Here is a 7,148-nt window from a genome sequence, read left to right as displayed (position 1 = left end):
TTAAAAATGATGACTACGTATTTTTATTAATATTTATAAAATATATATTCAAGAAATTGATAAATATATTATTCCAAATCTATGCATACGTATGTATATTATTGAAATTGTATCAGTTATTGAAAAACAAAATAAAAAAAGTAAAAAATAATCACATTAAATAAGCACAATCTGGTGTATTCTATCAGAAGCACGCTTTTTTAAAACTAGACATTTGTTGAATAAAGTGTTTTTTATTCAAAATTCTTTACTAAATTGCAAATAAATTATTAAATGACTAAAAAAGAAACGTATTTTATAGTGTGAAAGAAATAAAAATAAAAAGATTAACAAACGATTATTAGCGAAAAAAATATGAATGAAATTTTACGCTACGCGCGCGAAGTCAAGTTCCTCCCAAGTTTATCACATTTTAATATTAATCGCCCCAATTAGTTATTTCTTTATTGTCACCAAATTATTTTTTTAAAAATAATTAATTTTAATTTTTCTCAGCTTCTAATAAATAAAAAAAGTTGAAACTTCAGATTTTTCAATTGAAAAATATGTAGATTAATATGGTATAAAAAAATTCATATCTTATAATTCAATATTTTTTCATCCTCACTTTAATTAAATAATAAAAAATAATAAATAATTATCAAAAATTATTTTTTGCATGAAACTATCTTTGGGTAAATGAATTTTATGAGTGGGTGCAATTTTTTTTGAATTGCTTCATTAGTTTTGAAAATATGACTGAAAACGCATAAAGCGAAATTAACATTAAGGGGTACGAACTTCGAATCGCTCTCCTGACCAAACTATGGGGACCACATTTCCCAGATTGCGGCTACCCCCTATATTTTGAAGATAAGAAATCCAAATATGCAAAAAAAAAATTCATGTTTATTCAGAGAAAGTACGTTTTTGTGTCTGATTTCGTAACTTAATTAATAGTTAGCACTAATTAATTAGCATATTTGAGGTCACCCCCAGGAACCATTAAGATTGACACTTAGTTCGTGAAAATCGGATCATTAGAACGAAAGTTATTCATGGTGATTCGTTTTTTTTTTGTGGACTGTACATTGAAGGTTGGAAAACGACTCATCAAAATCGCGGAATATATATAACAGTTGAGTTTAGTTGTTGCGCAAGGCGCATTTACACTGAGGATAAAAAATGCACAACAGCAACCATGAAAAAAATGAATATCGATGAGGAGAAAATAAAAATAAAAATTAAAGTTCCTTATCATTTGCTTGAGCATTGAAGAGGAATTTGAAAAATGAATACCTTTTGACGCAAATGGGACACCGGTGTCCTTTTATTTATCATTTCCTGACGGTCTATCTAACTCTAGGTAAAAATTAATTTTGATATTTTTCAATTATAAAAAACAGTCCAATAGTTACGAAAAAATATGGGAGATTATCAAAATTATATTTGTTCTAAAATATAAAATCTATAAAAATTAGTTTGAAAAACTATTTTTCCTCATGCTCATTCAAGTTCAAACATTTATTAATAATTGATTTTATAAATTAAAGCAAATTTTAAAAAATTATTACTTGGAAATGCCCATTTTTGGAAGATTTTATCTTTAACACAGAAAAAGACATTGGTGTATTTCATAACCATTAAATACTAAAATGCAAAATGTTATAATTTTTACTTATTTAGATTTAAATTAATACAAAATAATAATAAAAAATATGTTTAATAAAATTTTTGTGTAAAAAGTTTAACAGTGGATTATTCAGTTGATCCTTGATTCCCTTCCTTCAACTCAGTAAAAATATATAAATGTTTTTGTTTTAACCTTCATTCGCTTTTCGATCTACTGATCAACTACCTCGAAAAAAAAGGAAAAAACTTATGTTTATTAAAATAAGACGGATCAAGGATTTTCTCCTTCAGTCTGTGGGCACAAAATATGAAAAACATCAACACAATTTGCATTTTGTGAAGAAATGGATTTTACCTAAATCATTGGGAACAATGGTCAATAAAAAAAAATAATAAAAACATTTTTATGTTTTATTTCCTACATTTTTCTTAAATATGAATTACGAAATATTCGGACCATTTTCTTTGAAAAATAGATTCTGAAAGCAATAATACGAAAATATTTTCATTTCATTCAATAAAATTTATGGCATCATTTCATACAAAAAGTTCTAAAGTAACGGAAATTTAACAATAAAAATTTAAAACCATTTGGAACCCATTGTTGTAAAAAAAATAAATGAACGTAGCATGAAAGTGATGTATTTAGACATAGCATTCTGAATGGTTCACCTTTAATATTGACCAAAATGTTCGTAATTAATTTTGCTTTTAATTTTGCTTTTTCAGTAAGTGTCTTCATGCTTCATTGGAAGCGCTTAAATTCTTTATCGACTTCTGAGCACAGATCTGAATGTAAACAATAACAAGTTTCCTAAAACCGAAAGAAATTAGTAAACTTCCGGTGTATACTTCTGCTTACGTTATGCTTACGAGGCGATGTGTGAACAAGCTTGGTCCCGCAGTGGACTGATTGTTAAGACACGGTTCCCAGCAGATCACCGAAGTCAAGCATCACTAGCTGCGGTCAGTGTGAGGGTGGGTGACCACTTGGATCAGTCTGCGTAGGGACCGAGGGTGTGCGGTATTGGTCCTCGTTAAACTGTGCTACCATAAAGTGCTCGACTTCGCGCGCAGGTCGTCGGGCTACCGAAGCGGGGGTGCCATCCCCTCCTCAGAGGATCAAAATTGTGATGGCATGTCTTCGGATCATCCACCGGGATGTTTCCCAGACCGTCGCCAATAGCCCATTGTGCAGCTCTAGTGCAACGTAAATTAACAACAACAATAAGCTTGATATTCTAAGAAGTTTTGTTACCGGGATTTGTGTATAAAATTTACACGTAATTTTACCATTCATAGTGTTTTCATTAATTTATAAATTCTAACAGATTATGAGCCTCAAACAAGTTTAACAAAATTAATATCACAGCATAAATAAAGTGTAAGGTTAGTTATGTTTTGTAATTCATTTACGTCAAACTAGAGCTGCACAATGGGCTATTGGCAACTGTCTGGGAAACATCCCAGAGGATGATCCGAAGACATGCCATCACAATTTTGATCCTCTGTAGAGGGGATGGCACTCCCGCTTTGGAGCCCAACAACCTGCACGCGCAGTCGAGCACTTTACGGTAGAACAGTAGTCATGTTTTGAGTGTTATACTTTATTTGGCTATATTTGTGTAAAATAGCACCGTTGGTTATTTTTTGGGTAGCATTATAGCAAGTTTGCGGAGTTTTCCAAATTCATCTGTTGGTTGTTTCGTTTGAAGTTAGATTGAAGGAACGATTTATATTGTAAACACTACAAGTATAATAATATTGGATGGTGCATTTTTTCAAGTTTAGGCGAAAAATCAGCCGGAAGTAGTCATTTGGAAGTCTTACAATGAGTTGTAACCCCTAGCGGCATCTGTGCGTTGCTTTACACGGTCAACCATTCATAGAAGAGCCGGGATAGCCTGGTTGGTAGGGCACTGGGTCCATGTCCAAGAGTTCGTGGGTTCGACCCCCGTCGGCCGTAGAACGCAAATGGTGACCGATGCAGGTTTAATCTGCCGAGTCGCAAAGTCCTCCATGTTCCCAAAACAAATCAATACCCCTGGGTGTACTGATCCAGAAGTCTCCTTGTCTTCTGGATTGGTTCAAAATTACAAGGGTACGAAGTTGAACACTAGTAGTTGTAATCCCAAAATTGGATCGGCTGTTCAAAGACGGATACAAAATAAAATAAAAATCATCCCTAGAGTTAAGGATATAATAAGTCCATAGTTTGTTCTAAATAAGAATTCACCCAGACATTCGTCTGGACCTGTGGCGCTAACTATGGTAACGAGGTATGACTATTTCATGTAGGGGTGCGGGGTCAATGTTTTGGAGTGGTTTCGGCTCGGGTTGGCGAGAGAAAGGGAATCTCTCTCTTCGGTCTATTGTGTTAGTCCTAGAGTGAAGCCACCCTCCCTAAATTGAGCCATTGATGTTTCCATAGCACCAGGCGGCCTCAGACTTCGTGGCGGGAGGAGTTCTTAGCTTTGACAAACTATACCTGTCGAATACCTTCCCCTTTGTCTGCTTTGAACTCCGGTACTGATTTGTCGGCCAAAAATGATCGCATATCTATGCTTAGGCAGCACCCCCGGGTATGTGATCCGCTTGCATGCACTACGACTGGCCCTTTATCATTGCTGGCGTTAAATGAATACAGCTACATTGAGTCAATCAAATTGTCTAACAAATCTATTTATGCTGATCTGACTTATGAAATGCAGCTACTAATGGTTTTGCCACAGCAATGAAAAAGTGCTCCTCTATGAGATATTTACGTTCTGCATGACATGTACAGTGATATGAACCCAAGAATAAACAAATTCACCTGAAAACAACCGGACTTTTTTTTAAAGAATAATAGCAGTTGTAGTAGTATTATATTTACGTCACATTTGATCTGCAGAGTGAGATATTGGCAACTGTCTGGGTAACATCTCTGAGAATGATCCGAAAACATGTCATCACAATTTGATCTTCTGTGGAGGGTACGACTCCCCTGCTTTGTTAGCCTGATGACCTGCATGCCAAACCCAGCATTATATACTAAAAGGGTGTAAAGTGGACCCATACCTCACATTTTCGATATCCTCGCTTTCAGATCAAAATGAACCAATAGCATTAAGTGGTTTGGTTGCAAACATCACAATGGAGTTACACTAATGGGCTTCTAGTGATGGTTTGGTTCATCCTATATGAGGATTGGAAGACACGCGTTCATTATACTATCAGAGTTTGGATTGGAGGATAATTAGAGGTTGTAATCATCTGGGTTCCTCATCATGCTCCCTAGCCTCCCTAACGCTCGTAAACTTTTCTTGCTCTGAAACAGCAGGTAATATTACATATGAGAGGATATTAAACCCCGGTGAAAGAATCATAGAAAATGTGCACTTCAATCATATACTCAGCTTACCACGGATGTTCGAACCCCGACTTGAGCCGTGGTACGCGAAGACGAAACGAGTGGGTGGTGTACTGAATGTTGGTCTGGAAAACATCCCTGAAGATGGTCTACACACATGATATCACAATTTTGGCCCTCTGCAGAGGGGATGGCTCTCCAGCTTTGGCAGGCCGAACATGACTGCTCGTGAAATTGAGCAATATAGAGTAAAAAAATTTAAAAAGGATTTATACCGTACACTCTCGGTCTCTACGCAGGCTGATCAAGATGTTTATCCAACCTCTTACGGACCGCAGCCAGTGAGGCTTGACTTCGGTGTTCTACTCGGAGCCTTGTTTTTACTATCTCATTACCTTTAGTTCTCATTCTTTCTGGTATTCCGCATGATGTTTTTCTTAATGTTTTCAAATAAAAACAAAGTAAGGTGGTTGAAGTGGAACTGTGCTTAATTAAAAGAACAATATTCTTTGTCATCAACAAAGTGATATTTTTTGTAACAAATATAAAAAAACACCACTTTTTTTCTCCATGCGTACATACTTTCACGAAATATTAAACTAACTACATTAGTTGACTTAAATTAAGAAAAATTTTAAAAAATAGCGATAACTTTCCAGAATATAAGTGAATCTGAATTAAATTTAAATTGAGTAATAAGAGTGGCTAAGTAATTTATAAATTTGTGGTGCTGTAATGGAATGATTTCTTCTGCAGTGAGTATAAAATTGTATACTTGATTGCAAGAGTACGAATTTTGCGGTTTTACTGAAATTAAATATTTGAGATAGCGAATTTGTAATAATTACATCCAGCAGACATTATTTGTCTACAAATCAGTGATGGAGATCTATTAGAAGAGTCAGATAGAAGAGGCCAAATGGCCAAATGTGCGTCCTTCTATGGTCCATTGAGTTTAGGCAACAATTACTAACTACAAGTTCGGCATCAGTCAAAAACGCCAAGGTTCAACCAAGAGCAGCCAAATGCTATGACAAGCACTGGTGACCGATATGTATTGTTATATACACGAAGGTATAGAACCGCAACTCCAAGTCAGATCAGATCCTCTCTTAGTGCAGCCACCAGAAGATTATCGTCAACGTCTATTACGCGTAAAAGGCCTCACGAACGTGGTTTATTCACTAGGCGTTCAGAAATTTGAGTGCCACTCTCGTCACGCCATAGAAGGGAACGCTTGAGGTGGACGCAGTAACATGCTCATGGGACTGCTGAGAAATGGATGAGTCCAAGTTTAGGCTCCAACGTGATTGTAGGCTTTGTTTGATTTAGAGCTGACTTGGAACCCGATATCTTACATCAAATATCTGTGAAAGAGATGTATACAAAGAGTGTGGGGTGGTACTAGTTTGGGTGGACGAATAGCAACCTGCATGTCTTGTCACGAGGCACCATGAATGCTCACGATGCCACGCTGAGAGGACATCCTTGATGTTTATGCTTTCAGTTATTCTAGTGCAATAGAGGATGATTTCGCAATTGACAGGACGATTACGCAATGCTGCACAGGGCTCACCTCATCATGATTATTTTCAGCAGCAAGCAATTCAGCGCATGGAGTGGCCAACTCAATCTACGGACTTGAATCTTATCGATCTGGAACTGGTAAACCGCATAATTAAAAGTATTATAACAACAGCATTATAGAAAGCGTTCGAGCTAATTTTAACACCATAATTGTCTAGGTAATACTTTTTATTTTATTTTACTCATTATTATGTGCAATATAATGTGTGCCAATTCCATTAAAATCCATGCAGAAAGTATACAGCTTATTCTACGATCAAGGCGATATTTTCAAATAGATAATTTTTTTAAAATAAAATAAATAATTTCTGGGCTCAACTCTGCTGTATTTCATAAGATATTAATGATATTAAATAATTCTGGTAATATTGAAGTGAAAATTTGTTTTAGTTATTTATAGATGCATCATGATGCATCGTTAAAAAAGATTACACGGTTGCTAGATTTCGAAAGGACTCACTTTTTCGACAGTCCCGATTTGGACTCTTTTTAGTATTACTGTTTATTCTTATTGCAAGCCGAGCACCACCATACGTTAGAGTTAGAATATTATTCGAATAGCGAGATTAGATTTATTTTACAAATTATCATTTAGGTT

This window comes from Parasteatoda tepidariorum, chromosome 1 (assembly GCF_982258835.1).
Source record: "Parasteatoda tepidariorum strain Cologne lab strain chromosome 1, Ptep-v5.0, whole genome shotgun sequence".
Classification (NCBI taxonomy): Eukaryota; Metazoa; Arthropoda; class Arachnida; order Araneae; family Theridiidae; genus Parasteatoda; species Parasteatoda tepidariorum.
The sequence above is the reverse complement of the archived record's forward strand: the minus strand, read 5'-3'. Positions refer to the sequence as shown.